Source organism: Armigeres subalbatus, chromosome 1 (genome assembly GCF_024139115.2).
Source record: "Armigeres subalbatus isolate Guangzhou_Male chromosome 1, GZ_Asu_2, whole genome shotgun sequence".
NCBI lineage: Eukaryota > Metazoa > Arthropoda > Insecta > Diptera > Culicidae > Armigeres > Armigeres subalbatus.
The window spans coordinates 280,827,056-280,853,782 of record NC_085139.1 but is presented as its reverse complement, the minus strand read 5'-3'; the positions used below and the strand labels follow the sequence as shown (position 1 = coordinate 280,853,782).

The following is a 26,727-nucleotide window of genomic DNA, read 5'->3' as shown; positions in this document are numbered from 1 at the left end:
AGTCATTAAAGATAGTGGTCCCATTTATCGTATGATGTGTTTTCGAAACGAGGCTAAGCATCAGATTTTTAAGGAGTACGCACATATAATCACGTCACGCACCAACATAGCTTACTCGTTATGCGTAAAGTCATGTTTGCAGTTTGCATATCATGTGTACAGGAAATCTTTTTCCGAGTCTCCTGTAGAAGGAAATTTTACAGAACAATTCATCAAATATAGACCGTATTGGAGTAAAATTAAAGCTTGGCCTTTCAGTATCGCAGATATAGTTAGCTTGGCCACTTCTTGTAAATTCAATGGTGTATCCTACAGCATTGGCAATTTTCTAACAAAAACAGAAAACAATGTTATCCAGCTATATGAAACAGAAGAATTCATGAAAGATAAAGAAGTCATTTACGCTATTTGCAGACAGTGGATATGTGGTAATTATAATCCGCACTATGTAGCTAAAGAAGCAATGGAACGTACAGATAATTTCTTGGTCATTAAATTGGATTCAGTAGATGGTCCACCTTTTGCAATTCATTTTGTAGGTAACAAACATCTTTTCAGGTCCAAACGAGTGTTCGTTCATTAGAATTAAAGTTAGATCATAAGGATTTCATATGCATATAGTGTAAATATAGTACATAAGATGTTTTCTAATAAGAAAATAATAGTTTATAAGATTTTTTAATCAATTATATCAATGTTTTATGTCAATAAATGAGTTATAAAACTAAACACATATTTTAATATATATATACAGAGACGATAACGAATTACGATTCATATTAAATCCATTGAATATCGTGTATAATTTGCATTACTATATGTGTTGATGTTCATACGAGCGACGTTAAACATTCATAATCAAAAACTAATATTTTCATACGACAGAGTCAATGAATTTTGATTGATACTGATATGGTTCTAATGAGAGGCTGTTTGAACGCAAAATTGCCGTTCATAGTTCAAAACTATGATTTTCATAGTAAAAGCTTGTGGCGAAAAATCAAAGCACAAACGTATATGATTCTCTTAGCTGCAGTATCCTCAGTGTATAGATTTGGTTTTACGTAGTTTACGTCGAGCGGTCGTATCTTGTACACAACCACCATGATTTTTTTGATGAAACAAACATATCATGTAAGGACCGCAAAGAGCAAGTTGTATATTTGAAACTGGTTGATAGACTTTTGCTTACGACTCTAAGGCATTACAAAAGACAAAAGATGTAAATCTTGGCAGCGGTCAAAAAGCATTTAAGTTCCCTTCGCCAAAATGGCCAACATTATCCAAATAGGTTGAAAATGGTAAAAGTTATGATAATATCAATATCTGGGTACACGGGTACCCTATCTGCCATTCACGTCTGGTTTTTGTTGGCCGCATAAGGGTTAAATTTGTTTTACAATGTGTTTAAATGCTTTTGCCTATATGTCTACATCACATAAAATTGATGCCAAGGCTAAAAATCCATGTTTTGTTTTAAGCCAATTTGATAAACAATAAAGTTTTTTCCAAAATTGAGTGAAGCGAGATTAGCGTGCGGCCGATTAATATGAATGAATTTTACTACTGGAGGATATAAACAACCAGCATTTGGCACCAATACATTACCAGTTTTCTACTTCCATGTCTAGTTGCTAAAGGGAGCAAACTCGTTGCTGAGAATAGAAATTGCTATGCCAGTGGAAGAAACGTTGACCTGTTACTTTATATTAAATTTACTGAGTTTGTGGTAAAAGCTATTATATTTAGTGCACACCAATCATCAAAGAAAGAGCACACAAATGTATACCAGTTGAACTATACCTGTGTTTAAGTGTATTTATTCATTATTTTTATCATTCTATTTGGCGAACGTCTTAGACTGCCAAGAATAGGTATTTTCCCTACTACAAGAATTAAGTATCATTTATCGATCAAGCAATACCTTCAGTAACCCTATGTTTGTGTTTCAGGATATTTGCGGACCTGCTTACACTTGGCCCTCGTACATCAAACGGATTTTGGTGTCCAGTACTCTTAATTATAATGAACATTTGAAATTGACCAGTTTTTTTAATATGTCAATGGATTGCGTGAAGGGTGGATGAGTTTCATTATGTGCATTACGGGACCTTCGTTTAGAAGGTACAAACGAGAGATTTTTTTCATTATTTAACTATTTTGAATTAGAAACCACGCAGTGTCGCTATTTTGCGTATTGCACGAGTCACAAGAGATATGAATTTTTGAATGGGAATCCAAGACCAAGCGATGTGCCTATGTTATTATTTTGAAATGTGTAATAAATAATAATATCGAAGTTATTTTTTTTATCTATGATGATTTCTTGACGAAAATTTATTACAATATTCCAATTGCTATACTGCCCATGATCGCATATTTGTCCCATATGAATAGGAAATCCAGCAAAGATGGGACTGATATGCGATCATAGGCAGTATAATCGCTATACACTCCAATTGAATAGAATTCCATGTTTCGCATATTTATGTATTGTTATATTGCTTAAGTTTTCATTATGTAGCTGAAACCGTTGGTTTAATAGTAGTAATCCTAATAAAATTAAACTGAAGCGAGTGGTTGGGTAGTTTAGACATTCGCGTCATTTATTATACGAAAAGCTTGATACGCTTGAAAGAGTTGGCCGGCAGAACCATATAGTGACCATATTTGAAAATACACATTTCAAAGCGATTTCAAAAGCGATCATCACATGGAGATTTTGAATGGGCTGTGTATGTAATGCAGGAGTATGGATCTATATTTTAAACAACAGCATATTTTCCGAGAAGAGTTCATCATAGTATGATGCTTCATTCAAGTGAATGAAAGAAATATAAGTAACCCGATTCTTTTTTACACGGCTTTTATAACACGGATTCTCGAAATAAAACGGATTTTTTAGCACGGCACGCATCCCCCGTGTAAAAAAAAAGAACCGGCTGTACTTGAGATGTAGAGAGAAAAAAGAAAGAGACACAAAAACATGTTCATATACAATACAAACAATATATACACATATAACAATATATACATGTCGAGATTTGGGCATTTGTGGTGTTATGTTTTTAGCGTCTAAAAGTAGCGTTTAGTAGCGTCTAAAATTATGAAAACAACCTCTAACAGATTCGAGATATTAGGCAAAAGAGAGCGACAGGAACATGTATTTTATGTAAAATCAGTTCAAACTGGCTTATTGGCTCATTCGGGCGTTTGGCTCATTCGGGCGAATGGCACATTCGGGCCACATACCGTCTTCTTGCACACCGCCAAAGATGGTCCTAAGAACCCGTCTATCGAATACTCCGAGTGCTTGCAAGTAATCCTCGAGCATTGTCCATGTTTCATGTCCGTAGAGGACTACCGGTCTTATCAGTGTCTTGTACATGACACATCTGATGTGGTGGTGAATCTTTTTTGACCGCAGTTTCTTCTGGAGCCCGTAGTAGGCCCGACTTCCACAGATGATGCGCCTTCGTATTTCACGACTGACATTGTTATCAGCCGTAAGCAAGGATCCGAGGTAGACTAATTCTTCGACCACCTCGAAGCTATCCCCGTCTATCATAACACTGCTTCCCAGGCGGGCCCTGTCGCACTCGGTTCCGCCCACAAGCATGTACTTTGTCTTTGACGCAGTAAAATTTTCGTTGCTTCGCGTTTCAGGCGGGTGTACAGCTCTGCCACCTTTGCAAATGTTCGGCCGACAATGTCCATGTCATCCGCGAAACAAATAAATTGGCTGGATCTGTTGAAAATCGTACTCTGGCTGTTACACCCGGCTCTCCGCATGACACATTGTAGCGCAATGTTGGGCATGAAAGTCCATCACCTAGTCTTAGAACCCGGCGCGATTCGAACGAACTGGAGTGTTCGCCCGAAGGTGCGAAGGTTTTTCAACAACTCGGCTCAATGATTCGTTGTTAAAATTCAACTAAAACAGAGTTACAGCGCTAGTTGCAGTAACTTAAACTAAATGATTGGAATTTTGCAATCATTTAGTCTAAGTTTCTGGAACTATAGCTATAACTCCGTTACTAATGGAATTCAAATAACGAACCATTAGGCAGAGTTGTAGAAAACCCTTCGCACTAGAATCCAACCATTCAACACATTTTAGAATTCAGCTTCTGGAATGAGTTATTGACAAACTACTAAATGATCGAGCGCAAATTTCTAAATGATCGATAACATCCTTGGCTGCCATCCAATCACGCGTTGACGCATCTTACCCAGCACTATGAACCCGGTTCCCAGCTCGTTGGTGGTGCCACAGCTTTGGTAGAAGGTAGCCGCTCGATGCCCGCTTTTCCACACTTTCTGTCCGTCTTTCTGTCCAGCACGTTTCCTACAGCGCTACGACGTCGAAGGGGGGAGGGGAGGGATCGTAAAGCCCTTGGACATAGTCCCAGCTGCCAATATTTGGATGCAAGATAACTCTATGTTTTCATGCACTAAAGAGCGGAAGGTATCATAGAATGAGTACCTTGAGACATTCAGCCTCTGAAATGAGTTATTGACAAACTACTGAATGATCAAACCTTATTATTCTCCAAACATATCGTCCGTTAAGGCAGTTAAAATTTGAAAAATGTTAGAAAATCCCATTTCCCATATCTCTACTGTACATGCATAATATTGGCCGTTTAGCCCACGTAACAATTAGCACTTTTGTTGGCCCTTTCGGTCATGTAAGAATACTAAAGCTATGTCCATTTAGAATCCGGAATAATAAAATCAACTGTATCTCGTTAACGGTTTGACGTACAAATAAGGTTAATACATCAAAACAATGGTAATTCACTGTACTATAAGGAAAAAATATTGATACAAATCATTTCTTCTTGTTTCTAGTGAAAAGTCGCACCTTTTTCTTTATTCCTCTCATCAAAAGTTTCACACCTCCGGAGTCAACTTCCTTGGCACATTTGTTCCACATTTTGGTCATCTGAGTCATGTCCCGAGCTGTTTTTCCACTTTTCTTAAGCTTTCGCTTCATTACTGCCCAAAATGTCTCGATGGGCCGGAGCTGTGGGCAGTTGCGTGGATTTATGTTTTTATCGATGAAATCTTCGTTATTATGGCGATACCACTGGATGACTTCCCGGATGTAGTGGTAACTCGCCAAATCTGGCCAAAACTTCAAGGGACCTTTATGGGATTTATGGAAGGTAGACCGCTGTTTTTGAGACATTCCTCCTTGTACAGCTGTGAATCCATCGTCTTATTCGTCACAAAAACTTAGGTCTTTGCTCCACAGCTGCATATCCCTTGTCAAAATCATCTGTTTTTTTGCAAGTTTATCCAAAAAGCTAACTTTAACTTCGCAGGAACTACTCCTCGTGCCATCCCCCTTCTAGAATTTTTGGCTAGGAAGCTGTCCGAAATCCATTTTGACGTAGGTTCCATCGTCGATGAGCAGGATTATCAACGTGGGTGTGCAGATTTTTTTTCTCTTCTTTCGGCTTCCATCTGGAATAATTTTTGACTCGCTGCACGAAACATCGTGAAATTTATACCACAGCAAGTGGGCGCCTATGTAGACAAGCCGCTGTGAAAGAGTTCTTGCAGCGGTCACTTTCCGTGCCGCTGCAATACAATAAATGATTCCAGATCCTAAATGGACATAGCTTTATAGAGCCGGTTTGAGACTTGTTAATTCTGTGATAGCATTTCCATCGCACGCAGATAGAAAAAGTTGTTGAGAAACACACGAAAATCAATTCACATAGGGAGCGGGACCATTTGGGCAGCACCCCCTATTCCCGTCTGCAACGTTAGTAACTCGACCGCGTTCCAACCAAATGGCTTGATTGTTTGTACATCACTAGATACCGACAGAAACAAAGCATGTTCTAAAAAACAAGTAATTTGGTTCTAATGCGCTCGAGTAATGAACGTTGCTGACGGGAATAGGCAGTGCTGTCCAAATGGTTATCTACCCTAAATGGAATTCCAAAAACATATGAATTTCATGTGATTTCTTCTCCTGTCAAAAGTTTGTTTTCGGAGTGACGGAGAAGCCTTTCGATGTGCGAGAAATGCATAAATATAAATTTATTCTTGAGATAATAAATTAATAAACAAAATAGCAGAACAGTGCATACCACACAGATTTTAATTGATTGAAAATAAATGGGCTATAATCATTTGCAATCATTTCCAGCTCTAATAAACAAAGTATGTAGGTACAAGCAGTAGGGATAATATCCTGCAACTTAAAATTCTCAAATCAAACTAAATTCGGGATAGTGCTAAAAAAGAAAACTACTACATACTGGCCCATAAAACACAGAATCGTCAAAAGCAGCACTAAATTCGACAATGAAATGAATTGATTGAAATTCAGCCTGGTCGCCATCGGTACAATCCGTAAAATCTCCTGATGTGTATGCTTTATGGGGACCACTTTCGAGATTTAATTCCCCTGCACACTCGGGACTCGGTGGAACTCCCAAGAGGCTTCCTGCAGCTCCCGCTTTTGGCCATTCAGTCGGTATCAGTCAGAAGTAGTGCCTCCATCCGTTCGTCAAAGCGCATTGCTCAGGCCATAAACTTTGGAAAGCGATTAAACACTATAACTGAGTGAGCAGCTGCAGCCAGGACACACTTTGTTTGCAGTGCAACCCCCCTTCGAATCGGATTTAGATTCGGAACAGGAACAGGAATTGATTTCGAAAGGCTCGTAAAACCATGGTCATTTCGGGCGGAATGGAGCCACTATAAAGCAAATCAAATTTTTCCGCTCGTCAACGGACGGCGGCGGTGTATGCAACTCTTTTGGCTAGTGACAAAATGCGACACCGGTTTTGGAGTACGTTTTCGGGATTTGATTGAGTTTTACAATGGCAAAAAGGGTTTAATGGATTATGGGCATTGGTTTGTGTTTTTTTGGTGCGTCGGGCTTTCGTTTGCCTTGGCGCGTGATGTGGAATGTGTTCGATACAATGTTTGACAGATTCTATTATATGAAACTGTCACATTTCGAAAGAAAATGCTTTCATATTTACAAATTATACAGAAGTTATTCTCATGCTGTCTTCGTTTTTGTTCGACAAATCCAACAACACGGCTCTCCTGATAACGATCCACCATTTGAGCATTTTCCCGGAGGGCAATAAACCCAAATTACGCACATGTGTGGATCACTCATAAAAAGAGGAGGAATTCATATTCACTATCCACTACTGCGGCAACCCAATCAAGGGTACTCGATCTCAATTAGCCAAATCAAGAATAGGTCACATATTCGCATCACGAAAAAAAGCAAGTCTCCAACCCCTTGTCCAGTTCGAGTTCTTTTATCTTCTTTGTCCAATCGGGGTAGTGCCGCTCGTTTGCATAAACGAATTGTGCACCCCATCTCCACACTTCAAACTGCCGCACTGAGCTATGGCTCTGGTTTAGCACACGGAACATGTGTGGAACTGTCCAGCGCCTGCAGCAGCATGGTAATTCAAAGGGATGAAATAAAAAAAAATCTCGGTGAAAGTGGTGAAGTTGCCGTAAAAGCGATGTGCCGTGCATACCTTGCTTGCAGGCGCCAATCCTTGTAACGGGCTGCCGTGATTGTTTTTCCACGTATCCTTGCTTGCACTAACTTTCTCCCGGCTGCGGAAATTGCACAAACGGAGTCTTTGAAGCATACGGCACACGGTGGCAAATTCCTGGTTAAAAATTCATCCAAAATCCAAGTAAACGAAAATCTTTAGCTGATAGGCCCTTCGTTCTATGGATTTCTCAACCAAAAATTAACTTTTGATTCTTCAGCCAGCAACCGGTCACTGTGCAACGCCGTGGCGTCAGCTGAGGCATCCAACCAACAGTGCCCCCGAGAGGGACAATTGAGATTGCCAGAGATTTGTTTTCTTTCCTTTCACTCGAGATTCCTGACGAGCCGATCTGGATCTGGATGGACGACCATATGTGGAAGTCCTTTTCTGCATATCAGCACCATCCGTCGTCGTCGTCATCATCGTCATCATCGTGTGCCGCCCTTTGCCGCAATCCGGAGGGCAACCGACGCAGATTGATATGAGATTTATGCCCGGAGGCGATTTATGGGAGTGCAAACAACTGCACCCGGTGTGGTGATGTTGGTACGTGAGCGGAGGTCGACGATGAGTCCCGTAGTGTGGGCAACATATGTAAGTGATGTAAATTGCAGATCGGTTTTTATTTCCTCCTCGGTTTGTCGTTCTTTTGATCTGGAGCGGGAGATGCTTGCGGAATTCTTGCGGCAGCCAGCACGATATTGCACGCCGCAGTGAGTTAACCATCTCGAAGGTCCATTTATTTGCTCACTGTGTGTAGTAGAGGGACAAAGTGATTCAATCAGTAAGTTGATCGTCCTAAGGCGTAAAACATCAAAGCAAATTGAGCTGCGGTAAAGATGAGGAAAAATGTAGAATAATTTGAAAGATGCATTCGATGATTATTGAAGTATGGGATGGATGATAGTTTTGTAATATAGCAATCCAAGGTAAAAACATATTTTTTGACAAATGCTCAACAATTCTGAACCTGACTACATCATTTTTATTTTCATCCTTTTTAGCTATCAATGAAAAAGCAAATTCACGCCAATCCGCTTTATGGAATCTGCTTCGGACTTTTTTTTCACCGGCAGAAAACATTTTTTCGCCTTATCAAACCTGCGCTCATGTCTCGTGTGGCGGACAGGTGCATGATTTATGGATGATCCATTAAGCAGGTTCACGCGCCATTCATGACACGAGCGCCGCACTCCGACGCGAGACGGTATGAAAGCATAAAAATTGAAGCTCCTCTATTGTAGCTTTCTTGTCTGACCAATCCACCAAATGAAAATGAAAGAAAAGTCTGGACTTGATTTATGGCTTCGCGGTGCCAGCCAGACCCAAAGCATGGGAATTTTCATCAAGCTTAATCTAGATTGAACTATTCCGAGCGGGCGATGAGTTGGGGAAAATCATCCCGTGTGGTGTTAGTGCTAGGTTTAATTTTTTCCTGTGCATGATTGTAGAAAAGCTAAATAGCTTCCGATGAAAACACGAAATAGCAACTATGACCAGCTTCTGCGTGTCGCAATAAGTCCGGCTAAGGCTATTTATTATAGGTGAAAAGCATATATTGTATGCTTTTGTGCTCATGTAGGGAGAAGTAATTTCTTGGAAATTCTACTCCCCGGGTATCGCTACATGAATTAGTCAGTTCATATGACGCTTTGGGATAGGTCATGATTGATGAATTACTTTGTTGCAATTTCTTGAACATATAAGAATGAACATTAATACCATTATCATTATTGAATGCTACACTACACACATCCTGGCCGCATTTTAAACTTGTAAGAAAAGATTACAGTGCAGATTTCATTACCGATCAAGTTCAAACTCGGTAAGAATCCATAGCACTGCTGCATGCAGCACTGTTTTTTAATTACTTCTATAAGATGCTTTCTTGCTCCAGTTAAAAAGATTTTCAGCTTCTACCAGAAAGCTTTCTGGAAAAAGGCTTTTAAATTTCTGATATGATCCTCTGCTTCTAGTATGAAGCATTTCAACTTCTGGCAGGAAGCTCTCCAGCTTCCATTAGGAAGCATTTCGACTTTTGGGAAGACTTTTTCAGTTTCGGCAGTTAGCTTTTAAGCTTCTGGCAGAAAGTTTTTCAGAATTTGGTAGGCAGGTTGGCAGCTTAAAAAATGGAAGCTAAAATTATGGAAAAAGATTTTTAGCTTCTCACAGGAAGCTTTTTAGCATCTGGAAGGAAGCGTTTCAGGTTCTGGCAGAAAGCATTTCAGCTTCTGGCAAGAAGCTTTTCAGCTTTTGGAAAGACCCTTTCAGCTTTTGACAGAAAGCTTTTCGGCTTTTGGAAAGAAGCTTTTCAGCTTCTGGGAAGAAGCATTTCAACATCTGGATAGAAGCTTTTCAGCTTCTGGCACAGAAAGCTTTCCGGATTTTTGAAAGAAGCTTTCAGCTTCTGGAAAAAAAGGATTTCAGCTTCTGGTAGGAAGCTTTCTGACCATTGGGAAGAAATCTGTCAGCGTTTTGGCTTTTAGAAAGATATTTTCTGGTTCTGTCAGGGTGCTCTTCAACTTCAGGCAGGACGCTTATTAGCTTCCGGACGAAATCTCTTCAGCCTCTGGTAGGCAACTTTTATCAACAAGTTTTTCAGCTCCTGAAAAGAAGGAAATAAGCTTTTGGGAGGAATCTTTTCAGATTTTGGTAATGAGCATTATGGCTGTTCTGAAAAGTTTTTTTTCACTTCTGGCAGGACGCTTTGATCTTTTGGAAAAATGTTCAGCTTCTGGCATGAAGCTTTTCATCTTTTAGCAGGAAACTTTTCAGCTTCGGGCAGGAGCTTATCTGCTTCCGCCAAGTAGCTTTTCAGTTTGTTGAAGGTAGCCTTTCAGCTTATGGTGAGAAGCTTTCCGGCTTCTGAAAAAAAAGTGAGTTCAACTTTTGAAAAGATGCTTTTCTGGCGTTTCAGCTTTAAGGCTTTTAACAAGCAGCTTTTCATCTTATGACAGGAAGCTTTCCTGCTTCTGGCAGGAAGCTTTCCAGCTTCTGGCTGGAAGCTTTTTTGCTTCGGGAAGGGTGCTTTTAGCTTATGTTGGGAAGTTTTTCAGCTTGAAGCAGGAAATTTTTCAGCATCTAGTAAGTTTCGTTTCATCTTCAAACGGAAGGAAGCTTTTCAGCTTCGTGTAGGCAGCCTTCCAAATTCTGACAGGAAGCTTTCTAACTTCTGATAGAAAGCTTTTCAGCTATTGCTAGGAAGCTTTTCAGCTTCTGGCGAGAAGCTTTATTGCTTATGGCAGGAAGCATTTCAGCTTCTTGCAGAAAACTTTCCTGTTGCTGGCTGCGAGTTTGTAAGCCTTTGGCTGTGTGCTTTTCGGCTATTGTAACGAAGTTTTTCTGTTTCTGGTAGAAAGCTTTTCAGCTTCTAAAAGGAAGCCTTTCAGCTTCTGGCAGGAAACTTATTAGCTTCGTGAACGAAGCTTTTCAGTTTCTGAACGGAGGCGATTACGCTTCTGTAAGAAACCTTTTAAGATTTTGGAATTAGCTTTCCAGTTTATGCAGATTGAAAACTGCGGTTTGATGCTGTGAATAGCTCTCATTGAAACAGAGTTTGTCATTTCCTAGCTCACACACCAATTGAGGAGGTTAAGGATTTATTTTTATTTATTCAGACTAAGGCCGAAGTGGCCTGTGCGGTATATAAGAGTCTTCTCCATTCGGCTCGGTCCATGGCTACAAGTCGCCAACCAGGCAGTCTACGGAGGGTCCGCAAGTCATCTTCCACCTGATCGATCCACCTATCCTGCTGCGCACCTCGCCTTCTTGTGCCCGTCGAATCATTGTCGAGAACCATTTTCACCGGGTTATTGTCCGACATTCTGGCTACGTGCCCGGCCCACCGCAGTCGTCCGATTTTCGCGGTGTGAACGATGGATGGTTCTCCCAATAGCTGATGCATCTCGTGGTTCATTCGCCTCCTCCACGTACCGTCCGCCATCTGCACCCCACCATAGATGGTACGCAGCACTTTCCTTTCGAAAACTTCCAGTGCGCGTTGGTCCTCCACGAGCATCGTCCACGAGCATCTCGTGTCCGTAGAGGAATACCGGTCTAATGAGCGTTTTGTAGATTGTCAGTTTGTTACGGCGGCGAACTCTATTCGATCGGAGCGTCTTGCGGAGTCCAAAGTATGTACGATTTCGAGCCGCTATGCGTCTCCGAATTTCTTTGCTGGTATCATTTTCGGCAGTCACCAGTGAGCCCAAGTACACAAATTCTTCTACCACTTCGATTCCGTCACCACCGATGCAAACTCGCAGTGGGTGGCTCACATTGTTTTCCCTTGAACCTCTTCCTATCATGTACTTCGTCTTCGACGTGTTGATGACTAGTCCGATCCGCTTGGCTTCCTTCTTCAGTCTGATGTAGGCTTCCTCCTTCTTCTCAAAGTTACGTGCTATAATATCTATGTCGTCGGCCAAATAGCTGGACGGACTTATTGAAAATTGTACCACTCGTGTTAATCCCTGCTCTTCGTATTACCCCTTACAAACCGATGTTGAATAGCAGACACGAAAGACCATCACCCCAGCTTATCCACATTTCCCTTTTGGGTTGGCTCTTCGTCAGACCTATTGTTTCGTTGATCTGTCCATCACCGATGCACCTGCGAAGTAAACAATACAAAAAAAAATACCAACTTACACCGATGAAATTGGAACAACATAGTGTTCTACTATCCTTAGACTCATAAGGACGTCTCTCAGGACGTCCACTGCTGCACTCCATGTCGTTTCCGCACTATTTTTCGCGATTTATCAGATTTTTTGCACAGTATCGTCGTCGCACGCGCACGCGATCCTTTTTCACTTCACTTCACATCTATAGTTATCTTGTTGTTGACATTGTATGTATGGTAGACCGGTAAAGTACTTGTATGTGAGTGTGCAAGAGTTCGGCTGTAGCTGGATTCTGTAGTGAAAGATTGTATGCAAGATTTGAATGATCGGATGGTTCTTTTGTGAGTATGTGTTTTTCTTGAAGAGCTTTCGCAGTCGGTTTGACCAGGCGTAAGAAAGTTCTTTTAAGAAGCTTTTCGTATCGTGCTCTCAGTAAGCATATATCGCGGATAGACTTCCGTGGCAGCAAACTAGAACACGATGCAGTTATATAAGACAAGGGAGTGGTTGCTCGCGTTGCTCGCTACGTGCTGGGTTTGAGATAACCAACAAACTTGTCGGTTTCGTCCACTTAGGTGGAAACTTTCGTGAATGTCGTCTTCGATTATCGGCAATGTCCTGGTGTATGAAGACAATGTTTCGTTATTAGTGTGCGCTTGCTCAGAGTATTGTCGACAACTCTAGAGTTTAAGCCGTTTATCTGTTTGTGTTTTGATATTTTCTGGTGAATGAATGAGGTCATCAACAAGCTTCCGGAAATTTGAATGGTAAACTATCTCAATCAAAAAACTTTATTTTCGTTGGACATTAAGTATTTTTGGCCTTCCCACATTTCTTTCTTCAATAAACAATCGTTTAAGTATAATTATGGGTAAATTTTCGCTGGAGACCGGAGACTCACGTCGTTGATGGTCAGTAGCAGACAGGATCTGTAATGGAAACTGATCTGTAAATAGATATGGAGTTGACTCAGGTCAATGATGATCATATATGACCCCGAAAATTGAGAGTTTTGATACAGAGACGACTTGTTTGGCCTACGAAAATTTGATTGGTTATTGTCATCTCCATTTCAATGCCAATCAAATTTTCGTAATTTTAGTGGGGAATGATGTAACAAGTACGCTTTTTTAATGTTTCCTTTCACTGCAATTATTTATTGGTTTTCGTTATTTCACGTGTCTGCATGTTCAGTCGTTTTTTTCATTTAAACTTTAAACTTTGTCCACCGCACTAGATCACATCCTTCACAGAGTTGCAACTGGCATACGATTGCGTAAATGAGTCCCCAACTCAGTTACACGCGCCAACAGTTAAATGTTTGTCGAGCAGGGTCATATGCAAATCTGCGATTTCTATTAGCGGACATCGACCTGGCAAGGTATCCATTCAGGATGCAATGACCTTTCCCGTTCGGCTTGGCCCACTCCTTCCGAACATGGGAAGAGAGTTTAATTTGGGAATTAAACGGCCGCTAGAAAGAGAGGTCATCAGGCCATCTAATGTTTCAGAGTACATTTCTAACAATGTGACATTCGCGAAATTTGACTTCGTCCAATTTCGCGACCTCGAAACCGAAAGTCTGGAAATTTGCCGGTATCTGAGGACATTCTTAGGCTTTGATCGTCCACTTCGTTTCGAATTGTGGAAGAGGCAAGAGTGATCGGTTCAGTGTGTCGCGTCGTGGTGTGCTAAATAGGTACTTAAAACCATGTGAAATTCCTGAGTAGATTTGCTAATTAAACTTTCCCTTTCCCAAGTTAATCGTTCCGTATAGACAAAACGGACTTAATAGTAGGCGGCAAGTGTGTGTTGTTTCTTTGTACAAGAGGTAAGACAGTGGATTTTAAATGCAAAAGGTGGAGCATGTGTGCTGAGCTTGTCTTTAATAGGATTCGCGGCCGCGGAGGCCATTGCTGGCACATCACCCAAAGTCAGAGATCGCTCTTGACCCCACCTTTCGATTTCGGAGGATACCCGGGACACGCGTGGCCGGAAGAGGGTGGCACTCACTAATTCCGCACCCTGGACAGGCAGGTCGCTACCAACAAACCGTGTCGTCAGCCAGCAACAGCAACCGAAGACGAGCTGGGACGATCGAACGCACGTGTCGCGTTCGCGCATAAGTCCGCGTATCCAGTGGAGAGAGGGCAAAATCGCATCGTCTGATTGCAGCCGTGATCGTACAGGACCGGAGTAGTGTGCTTCAGCATCTTCGGTGCCGCCGCCGGCCCACCCACACCCATCGAAACACCCGCACGTAATTCCTAGGTTGTCGCGTAAGTACCAGGCAAGCATGCTTATTGTTTTTGTGTCGTCCATGCGCATGTGACCGAAAGGCACGAACAATACCGTGCGAGACCAAAATCCGTACAGCACCGAAATCCGTCCACCTCATGAGATATCAATAAATTAAAGGGGGATAAAGGTAATTAATGTAGGAATAATTCATTTTATCCTGTTCAGATACTTGGCAGTAAGCTTTAAGGGTATATAAATGGAAAGAAGATTTTGAAGTTAAAACAACAAAAATCAAAAACAAATCGCCATCCACCAAACGCGGAGTTTTGGCCGCCATCTTGTTTTTGGGTAGAGCATAATTGCACCAAAAGTAACTATGTTTTAATTGCTAATTGAGAATCATTACATAAGATAAGCGGAATACAAATCGAAGGGATCGCTTCTCAAGGTCCGTATCGAACTATTCACAGTGTTAGTTTAGTCAATCAGACTGTTTCAATTTAAATATTTAGTTAAAAAATAGCTGTACGGATTTTGATACTTTGATTCGAAATCCGTCCACTGTGTACGGATTTCGAGTCAGGGGTATTTCATTATTTTATCATGTTTTTCTTAGTTTTTAATGAGTAAATGTGAAACACTTCAAAAGTAAAAGCCTTCATGCTCCTGTGTCAATGACTAACGTTTTATTTACATTCGATTCCTATTTTCTAATGATTATTTCATATACTAAGGTGCTTAAGTGTACGGATTTCGATGCCCCACGGTAGTCGGTCCATCAACCGACCGTGTATGAATGGAGTCCATTGACTAAACCTCCGTACCGTACACCCATTAAATATCGTCTCCCCTAAGCACCGCCACCGCAGCATGTGGCTGAAATAGGTAGTTGCAGCGCCGATACCGAAATCGTGATGCAGAAAGTGTAGCCGTAGCCGTGTAGTAAATACTCGTATCCGTAGCCGCGGAAGTGATTCTTTGCTAGGAGCGCATGAGGGAAGTAGAGTAAACCTGTTGTAGAACACACACACGATAGGGATTGCCCGTAGAGAGCGAACAAGCGTATAAGGGAAAGGAAAGACCTAGGCGAGCGTGTAGCGAAAGAGATCGATCGAGTGAAGTAATGTAAGAAGGTATCTACCAATAAAACCGCTGTGAATGAAAGCTTTCTGTTTTGAACTTGGCGATAGTTGCCACCTCTGTGGGATGATAGAATAAACGTGACCAGTAGTTCCCAAATGTTTTTCTGTATGTGGTAGAGTACCAGAAAGAGAATTAGTTTTTTTGCTAAGGATTTTCATGTGGTTCGTTTCGTTATTTTCGTGTTTTAGATGTTGCTGGGGTAGTCGACCCGAAATCGACTTCGCTCACTCTCGAATTGGAAGCTTTTCGTTCAGAGGATCTTCAGACTTAACCGATGAGGAAAACACACGGCACGAAACTTTAGTTCCGACGAATTATTAGAAGGGTATTTTGAGGCGTTGGTTGGCAGGATTCGCATCGAACCTCTGTCCCTATTTTCTAAGGCAGCCAGTTAGCTTCCTTCCCTAGTTCGGGAAAACTCAACACCTTCTCCTGGAGGGTCTCAGGCCGGGCAAACCTAAATCTGCTGGGTGGTCTCCTTTAGGGAGTGGCGCTTCAAGCCACCCATCTACGAACGGGAAGCTCGACAGGCTGGCGGGTTATAGCCGTAACCCTCTGCGGGTTTCAAAGGGACTCGATAATGCCCCTGAAACTCGAACTACGCACATCACCCGATCCATCGTCGCTTTGATTAACCGTGTCAGTTTATCCGGAAATCCGTTTTCGTGCATTAGCTGCCATAGCTGGTCCCGATCGATTGTATCTTATGTGGCTTTGAAGTCGATAAATAGATGATGTGTGGGCACGTTGTATTCGCGGCACTTCTGCAGTACTTGGCGAATGGCAAACATCTGACCCGTGGTGGAGCGTTCGCCCATAAATCCCGCCTGGTACTGCCCCACGAACTCCCTTGCAATTGGTGCTAGTCGACGGCATAAAATTTGGGAGAGTACCTTGTAGGCGGCGTTCAGGAATGTGATTGCGCGATAGTTGATACAATCCAGCTTATCGCCCTTTTTGTACATGGGACAGACGACACCTTCCATCCACTCCTGCGGCAAAACTTCCTCCTCCCAAACCTTGGTAATGACCCAGTGCAGCGCTCTAGCCAGTGCCTCACCACCGTGTTTAAATAGCTCTCCTGGTAGTTGGTCAACCCCAGGGGCTTTGTTGTTCTTCAGCCGGCCAATCTCCTCCTGGATTTCCTGGAGATCCAGAGCCGGTAGAATTATGTCCTGCGCGCGTTCTTCCAGGTCCATCACCATACCGCCATCTTCGTCTGCCACATCGCCATTCAGGTGCTCTTTATAGTGCTGCCGCCACCTTTGGATTACCTCACGCTTGTTCGTAAGAAGGTTCCCGTTTATGTCCTTACACATATCAGGCTTTGGCACGTGGCCCTTAGGTGAACGGTTCAACTTCTCGTAGAACTTTCGTGTGTTATTAGCGCGGTACAGTTGCTCCGTCTCTTCACGGTCTCGATCTTCCTGCTGACGCTTTTTCCTCCGGAAAATCGAGCATGTTTATATCATGCCTCGTTCGCCCTCGTGCGGTGTTGCAGCAATCTCGCCCATGCTGCATTCTTCTCTTCTACTAACTGCTCACATTCGCCGTCATACCAGTCGTTTCTCTGATCCGGGGGCACCGTGCCAAGTGCAGCGGTTGCGGTGCTACCAATGGCGGATCGAATATCTCTCCAGCCATCTTCAAGAGACGCTACGCCTAGCTGCTCTTCCGTTGGGAGTGCGCGTATTCTTGGGCTAGTCTACCGTCTTGTAGCCGCCCAATGTTAAGCCGCGGCGCCCGACTTCGACGTGTGTTGTACACCGTCGAAAGTTTTGAGCGCAGGCATACTGCTACGAGGTAGTGGTCGGATTCAAAATTCGCACTGCGGTAAGTGCGGACGTTCGTGATGTCGGAGAAGAATTTACCGTCGATTAGAACGTGGTCGATTTGGTTTTCCATTTCTTAGTTAGGTGATCTCCATGTGGCCTTGAGGACGACGTCGAAGTTGCGGGGATGTAATTCATCGTGGATCATCCTGTCGCAACCTGCGAAACGTAGCGACTTGCAGTTCCATGTTCCAAGCTTCCAATCGTTATCCTTTATTCGTCGCCTAGGTCTTATTATGTCGCCTAGGTCCGATTATGTATATCGAGTCGCATTATCTCTTATATTGTTCGTAATTCGTAATTCGGTTCTCCAGGCGGCTTATTGGGCCTGCGCAAACCTCCTGTCTCACCGGAGGGCCGTCGTGTCATGGCTGTTTAGCGTCCCACCTAACACCAGGACTTGGGCTTGGGCGCTTTGAGCGGCACACGGTCGCTTTGGCAGAGCCTACTTGCGGATACATGCAGCTTTTTATAGAGGTTTAACAGGGCCCACTGTCAAACCCCACCACATCCAAGGCAGGCGCCACAACTCGCATATGGCCTGGGCAGGGATCGTCAAGCCCTTGGACATGGTCCCTGCTGCCCCCAGGAGGTTAAGGATAGGTGTTTTAAAAATAAGCTAGACTTTATGAGAACTTTTGCGCACATACACTAGCTTTGCTAGCAAAGACGTGGGATCGCTAATCCGGAGATGGCGAGTTCGATTCTCTGTCAAGGCTGGGATGCTTTCGGTCTGTAATTCTCAACTCCCTGGGCATAGTGTATCCATTGTACTTGTCACACAAGATACATACTCATGTAATGGCGGACATAGAAAAGCCTCAAATTTATAACTGAGGAAATGCTAATAGAATACTTGAACAAGTTGAAAAGTAGGCTAAGTTCCAGTTGGAATGTAGAGTCAATGACGAAGAAGAAGAAGACACATACATACATACACACAAACAAACACACACAGACATCACCTCAATTCGTTGAGCTGAGTCGATCGGTACATGACACTAAGGTTGCGGGCCTCCCATAAAAAATATCTTTGGAGCGAACGTATAGCCTTTACGTATATTTTAATGGTATAGGGGAAGTGTACCGGTTTTGGCCATAGTGTCTAATTTGGCCAAGCCTGGAAAATGCATATTTTCCAAAAAATATCTATCAGTTTCAACAGCGAAGAAAGATAAGGGATATACCTCCTGTTAGAGCTAATAAAACCCTCGAGAACAGCTTTTCTTTTGGAGTTATGTGAGAAACTGGCCAAATTAGGAACATGGTCAAAACCGGTGCAGTTACCCTACGAGAAAGGCAAAACAACTTTTGTTCGACGGGGAATGTGGTCGTATTGTTTGCTATTGAAAATTGGCTCGATCGAACATTGCATTTTATAATTCACAGCTTTTACAAAGATTTTTTTTTTTCAAAATTCCAAAATTGAAAAAAACATCAAAATTATGGCAATGCATATTAATTAATGCAAAAACATGCGAAATGAAAGAAAAATGCGATTAATCCCCCTAATATGCTTGACCTATCTAATAAGGTTTTTTCAATAAATTTCCTAATGCACGAGAAAGGTGTCATCGCCGCAAAGTAGATTAACTTGGGTTTTTGTATTAAAGCTGTGTTAAAGTTTTTTTTTTCTTGGTGTGTATTTGCTGACACTGGCAGTGAAGTTCGCTTTAGCAATTGATAACGAGATAAACTCGACGAAGTAATGCATATGCAGTAATCTGACGGTTTTAACACGAATTCAACGAAGGTCGTTTGATTTGAAGATCACTTCACAACTTGGAGCAATCCATTAGGGTCTATAACCACATTGCGCGAATTCGGTCCGAAGCAGTCAAAAAGTGCTGAGAAAGTAGATAGATCTTTTTGTTGGCAACTACCCTAAAATGCTAAATTATATGTACATATAAGTCGTTTTTTAATAAATGCTTATTCACGAGTCTTTGAAATAATTACTCAATACGATTGAAATATAGGCTGCTAAATTATTCACCATAATATAGTCATACAATATTCATAAGCAGAAAATTCCTCCATGACACAACACCACAAATCATCGGAAGGAAAACCCATCCCGGAATCCCGCCATCCGTTCGTCATGGCATCGAACGCATGAAAAAATCCACCTCGCATTCCATGTCATCGATCCAAACAAACCATTACGCCATCGTCTGTAAATTATACAGCCCGCGCCACATCATCGATACATACACGCATATGCAAGTGGGAAAGAAAATTCCGGCCATCAATCACCACCGCTTTCCCAATAATGGTCGCCCAATCTTTATAACGACCTAATAAACACATTGTTGAAATGCTCTCTCCGAGGCCCCTGTGGAACGAATTCCGAATTGCTTCTCGAATCCTCGGAAAAGAAAATGACCATCATTACGATATCAAGCCCCGGATAATCGAAAGCCTCAGCGGAAGTACGGCCCGCGTTCGCCTCACATGTTCACTTGGCGAGAGCTGCACGGACGGTGGCAACAATAGTCAATTTAATTAATTTTATGAACCGAACTGGCCCCGTTTCTTCGGCGGACGTCGACGGCGGGTGGTGTTGTGTGGATGGCTCACTTCCCCGATTTTCAGACTGATAGCTCCTCTAATAATGCACCGCGGACAAAGGAAATTCCTTTCAATCGGGACGGTAGGAAAAAATATATGTATGTGCATGTGCGGTATGACGTGTCACGCGATTATTTTCACATGCCAAGCCCGAACAAAAGTAACAAAACAGGACGACAAGCGGAATGCCGATAAGGATCGAGGCGTTTGATAGTTGTACGGACCCGAGCAGTATTTACCTTCCTGCTGGCCGACTGGACTGTATACGAAATGGATATGGGTGTTCTGTTGGATGGCTTGGAGTGTCATAACTTTGAATGAATTATGACGGCCAATGTGGCTGGATGACGCCGTGGGAAGGTGCGCTGGCGGAGATTTTTATGGGGTTTCAGTAGATGTTCGGGAATGGATATCGTTTGATGTGAATAATAGAGAGGTGTGATTGCTGTCGCAAAACTTCTAAATTCTGGAAGTAATCATTAGCGTAATTAGCCTCGACTCCTAGGCAGGGTTATGGTCCCCTCTTCTTCTTCTTCTTCTTCTTCTTCTTCTTCTTTTTCTTCTTATTGGCATTAGATCCCCACACTGGAAAAGAGCCGCCTCGCAGCTTAGTGTTCATTAAGCTCTTCCACAGTTATCAACTGCGAGGTTTCTAAGCCAAGTTACCATTTTTGCATTCGTATATCATGAGGCTAACGCGATGATACTGTTATGCCCAGGGAAGTCGAGACAATTTCCAATATGAAAATTGCCTAGATTGGCACCGGGAAACCCAGCCACCCTCAGTATGGTCTTGCTTTGTAGTTGCGCTTCTTACCGTACAGTCCCTTCATCTTTTTTTTTTCTATATTTTGAGCTTCTTTTCAAAAATTCCTTTTACCACCTCATTAAGTTGTCTTAGTGGTAATGTGATAAATCTGGTTCATCCAGCGTTACGATTATGTTAATTGAATACATATTGTCAGTGGCTTCATTTGAGTTTGCTCGTCAGGACTAGTGCACTAATTTTAGAACAATCGAAGTGAATCTTAGCAGTGCAGGTTCTATAACGGACATCTCCCCTGGTATGATGGTAGATACTAAAGCTGAAAGCACAACGCTGTAACATAATGGACCTTTCTTCCCGGCGCCCTACAAGCGATTGCCAGAGAATGTTGGGCTGAAATATGAAGGCCAGTACACTCGGCTGTCGGTATCAGGTATCAGGTGTCAGAACGTCGGCTCAGGAGGCACGTTCCCCTCAATTTGGGAGATTTGTGCCATCGCCTTCACTGGCCTTTCTCATCATTTACCTGACGGAAAAGGAAGTGAAAAGGGGAAAGGAAGAGGAAGTGAAATTGGAAAGGAGAATGGAACAGGTTTCTGGAGAAGGAGGATACAATCAATAATACGATGCATTTTGTAAAACGCAACAAATTTGTAAACGCAAACAGAGTGCACTGTGAAAAACGCATAATGCGAATCCATATAGGTGACAATTTGTTGAAAAACTAAGTAAAAAAACATATTCATAACCCCACCCTTATTCAACCTTAATTTGAGATTAAACAAGAGTAGCTGAAGCCGAACGTCAAAGACGAAACACAGAGTACACTGTGAAAAAATTGTAAAAAAATGCATAATGCGAATCCATATAGGAGAAAGTTTGTTGAAAAACTAAGTAAACACATATTCATAACCCCACACTCACGTTGAGATTGAACAAGAGTAGCCAAAGCCGAACGTCAAAGACGAGACAAAGAGTACACTGTGAAAAACGCCTCATGCGAATCCATATAGGTGACAATTTGTTGAAAACTAAGTAAACACATATTCATAACCCCACTCTTATTTAACCTCACGTTGAGATTGAACAATAGTAGCCGAACCCGAACGTCAAGAACGAAACACAGAGTACACTGTGAAAAACGCATAATGCGAATCCATATAGGTGACAAACACAAAGTACATTGTAAAAAAACGCATGATGCGAATCCATATAGGTGGAAGTTTGTTGAAAAACTAAGTAAAACACATATTCATAACCCCACACTCACGTTGAGATTGAACAAGAGAAGCCGAAGCCGAACGTCAAAGACGAGACACAGAGTACACTGTGAAAAACGCATAATGCGAATCCATATAGGTGACAATTTGTTGAAAACTAAGTAAAACACATATTCATAACCCTACTCTTATTTAACCTTACGATGAGGTTGAATAATAATAGCCGATTATCTCGGAGAAGTAAAAAGTCAACTACGCCATAGCTCCGGTTAGCGCAGCGAGGGCTAAAACACTGTGAAGGGGGCCCTGGTGCTTCACAGGCTCCGTTTGCGGTTAGGTTCTTATTAGACCCCCCTAACCATTCATTCGTAGGCACGGTAAGCATAAAGCCGCATCACACCGAGAATTATGGGCCACCTGCAAGGTGGACTTTTACCACTGGAACAGGCAATCCGTAATGTTATTCTTAGCCGGATAACCAGCTGCCGACACCACACGGCTATCTAGGCTGTTCGTGGAGAGAAGTTGACATTGACTTTACGTCATTTCTCAATGTGGCCGAACAGCCGAAAAACAGCTATTTGAAAATTTAGTTCCCATGATTTTCTGATCACGGTAGTCCGCGTTAGTAATTTTATCACGGTATTCATAGTTTTAACTGAGAGGTTTTTGAGCCATGTTATCAATTTCGCATTTGTATGTCATGAAGCTAACACGATGTTACTTTAATTGCCAGTGAAGTTAATACAATACAACAACCCGAAAATTTCCTTGACCAACCGGGAATTGAAACCAGCCACCCTCAGTATGAAATGCTTTGTAGCCGCGTATGAATTAATGAATGATCCATTTCGTATGCCTACATGTTATGCGCAATTTAAGGCTCTATGATTTCTTTTTTCGAGTATCATCAACCGATTTTTGAAGTAACACTTAAGAACGCATTCGTTTAACTCTCATATCAACGCATAAAAAACTCAGCATTTTATTATACATTCGTACTTTGCTGAAGGGTAATTCAATTAGCAGGTTTTTGGCAGGACGGCTGCACTGACTCGAATTTCCCATGGAAGTCCTTTTGGATTCCATGCTAGCGTGCGTTTTATATGCCAACATAAATTAATAAATCGTTTTGGGTGGAAAAATAGTCCTGGCTCCGACTGACTGTGGCGAACATAATGGTTAATACATTCTGACACATCATCAATACAATTAAAACGATAATGGTACTGAGTGTAGAGTAAGCGCAATGCGTGAGAAGGTAGAGGGCTGAGTGTGCCAATATTTGTTGGACGGTTGAAAGCCGTCCATTTCCGGGTAGGCTTTGGGTCACATGTTGGTGAAATATCGTGAGTCGTTTTTTATTCCATAAACTGGGTGAGTACTGCGAAACGAAAAAAAAAAACGAAGGACATGAACGGGGCAAACTCAAGGGGTTAATTGTTTCGATATCCGATCAATTCAGTCGAATGCCCGGTCAACACTGCTAAAATTTAAACAAAGGGATTTTGATCTGTGGAACCATAAATTACATGTGATGGAACTTGTGGTGGGTGGTTTATTTTGGATGGGTTGTAAATCCTCCCGAGTACTCATCAAATTGACTAAATGGAAATTACATTTGCTTAATTGCCTTTACGCATCGCAATTTGATGACGGCATCATTTTTGTTTTCAACCACTGACTGTTCAGTCAATGAACAAAACAAATGAACAAATGGAAAATGCGTTTGCATATAAAATCGTAAATTTGTTAATTTAAAAATTCATGATTGTGATTTCATTTCAATCCCAAAATTCTTCAATAAATTAAAGTTGTCACAGCGATAGACAAAAAGCAAAAACACCACAGCACAAAAAAAAATCGAACGAAATGTCTCAATTTCGACTCACTTCCAGCTTCGGTCACCCCAAGCAAATCGAATCTTCATCGTGTTCCACCTCATCAAGTCGCCTTTCTTCTAAATGAATGAATTAATTAGGCAAATTGCAGTTTTATCGCCCTCGAATGATAACAAGGTCCGATAAGAATGGAACGTCTTCACAGCGCCTTCAATCCTTCCACCCTTGAGTGAAAATTCCGATTGGCATCTCCCCTGACGTTGCGTTCCGAAGCACCCAGCTGAAACCGAGCATATTTTCTTTAATTTCCGCTCCGATCGTCCGCTCGCTCCAAGCGTCTAATTAGCTATTTCATTATCACCCATTTGCATTCCACCCTTCAGCCAGGGAGTCCAACCCGGTTGCTTTCCTGTCGCCCATTAAAGGGACATCAGGTGCCAATTTCGTAACCCCTTTCTGTCCCCTTTTGACGGGGTCTCCTTGAATCTCAGCTCGCACAAATGAAGTGAAACCTCACGCCATAAATCGATGCCTCCGAGAGGCTTGAACCGGAAAGTGCCTGTGAGGATGATGCGACGATGTGGACGTCTACGCATAAATCAACGCCCATCGCGCGAGAAAAGCGCGGCTCTGGGGAAATCTTACGGTAATTGCGCGCATTATCATCCGTGTCCGTGGTTGCAAGTATCTCGGATTCAGTCAATTCAAACGTCCGTCGGCGGGGACATGACAACGGCGAGCAGGACATTGTTGTAATTTGGCTTGTTATTATTTATTCAATGGCGGTTCTGTTCGGGCGCAGTCCGGGCGAAGAGGAGGGGATGCCTTACAAAGGACCTAATTATGCGGAGTTAATTGCATCGCTCACCAATTTGCGCAGATTTTGGAAAATTCGACAGGCTATAATTACGCGTCACTGTCCGAAATGAGAAAACGTGAGTGATTTATTAGTTCAGTTTGCTTCGGGAATGGTTTCAAGAGAAAGCTTGATTGAAACATCTTTTGATAGTATCCTGAAACAGCTTCGGGAACTCAGGAAATTTGTTTTGCACATAAATTCACATCTGTTTTGTCAAACAACAAACTACCATAACAAGCAAATACTTTTACAAATTTAATTTGAATCAACTTTGTAGAAAAGAACTGCCATTTCCGACAAAGCAATGCATTTTTCGCCCCCATCTAAACAATGTTGCCACCAAACGAGCAGCAACCATAATTAAAATTTTCGCAGTTGTTCAGCTGACTTGACTACATTCATATTCCAGTGCCGGCGGAATTCCACCACCCACCGCAGCACCGTGGGACTAACCCGATGACTACTGCATGGGCTTGAGCTACCTTGCCAGTCCTTGACGTGTGCCGTAGGATAAACTTTTCGCATTAAAACATTCTTTATTATGGTTTTTCCCCCCACTAGAACGTCATTTTCCGTTCGGACTCGAAATTGTTCTGACATGCATATTGCTCTTAACTCCGAACTGACGGAAGATACGTATACGCGCTGCACATGTCTCGAGTGATACTCTCGTTAAAAAGTGAACGAGCGGAATATTTTTACAACTGCACACGGTTGAGTGTTTGTGGATTTTGCTAGTTTCGGTCCGTAACGATTTTCCAGCTTTTCCAGAACCGTGTTGTTCAACATTTTAATTAAGTTGTATTTGCTGGTGGTTTTGGGTGCAACGGAAATGTTGCTCATTTTGTGTTCTGTATTTATAACGACGGACGGTGAGTCATGCCGAGCTTGTTCAATATTATTACAATCCGGTGGAGAAGAGTACATTCCCATTCTTCGACGAGGGTTTATGAGTGCTTTGCCAGCGAAGAATCTTTTATTTTCAACGGAAGGAAGAAGCGTGTGAAAATGGATGGGTGGGACCCAATGGTCGTTAGTTGTGCGAAATCTTGTTTGGCACTGACATTTATGGGGTAATTTTGTTTGAAAAATTACTTTCTTTTGAATCGAAAGGATGCAAGCATTGCAGATAGAGAACAGTTTGCTAACGGTGATGCCATATGAAAGAGCATCCCAACCAACAAACGTTAAATTCAACTGTGCAAGGAATGTTTGCGTTCGTTAACTCTGGGAGCACTTTGGGTGTGCCGATTAGCGAGTAAAAAGCCAGCAAGCAGTGTGAATGGAAGGTGCGATCGACCGGTGATGAGATAGCTCAAGCAGCACACTTGTTATAGACAAATTACTACAATCTGAGGATTATAGGAATAAGAATTGAAATAATAAGAGGAATAAAAACACGACAACTGATCGGAAGCCTCCTTTCAAGAGGCTCGGAAGCCTCCTTTCAAGAGGCTCGGAAGCCTCCTTTCAAGAGGCTCAGGAAGCCTCCTTTCAAGAGGCTCAGGAAGCCTCCTTTCAAGAGGCTCAGGAAGCCTCCTTTCAAGAGGCTCAGGAAGCCTCCTTTCAAGAGGCTCGGAAGCCTCCTTTCAAGAGGCTCGGAAGCCTCCTTTCAAGAGGCTCGGAAGCCTCCTTTCAAGAGGCTCAGAAGCCTCCTTTCAAGAGGCTCAGAAGCCTCCTTTCAAGAGACTCGGAAGCCCCCTTTCAAGAGGCTCGGAAGCCTCCTTTCAAGAGGCTCGGAAGCCTCCTTTCAAGAGGCTCGGAAGCCTCCTTTCAAGAGGCTCAGGAAGCCTCCTTTCAAGAGGCTCAGGCCTCCTTTCAAGAGGCTCAGAAGCCTCCTTTCAAGAGACTCAGGAAGCCTCCTTTCAAGAGGCTCAGGCCTCCTTTCAAGAGGCTCAGAAGCCTCCTTTCAAGAGGCTCAGGCCTCCTTTCAAGAGGCTCAGAAGCCTCCTTTCAAGAGGCTCAGGAAGCCTCCTTTCAAGAGGCTCAGAAGCCTCCTTTCAAGAGGCTCAGGAAGCCTCCTTTCAAGAGGCTCAAGCCTCCTTTCAAGAGGCTCAGAAGCCTCCTTTCAAGAGG

At 42.5% G+C, this 26,727-nt stretch overlaps 1 protein-coding gene across 1 annotated transcript in view; it reads left to right on the top strand.

Annotated features, from left to right (window-relative positions):
• The window catches only part of LOC134207373 (uncharacterized), a 52,392-nt gene that overhangs the window by 2,695 nt on the left and 22,970 nt on the right, over positions 1-26,727 (top strand). The window lies entirely within an intron of this gene.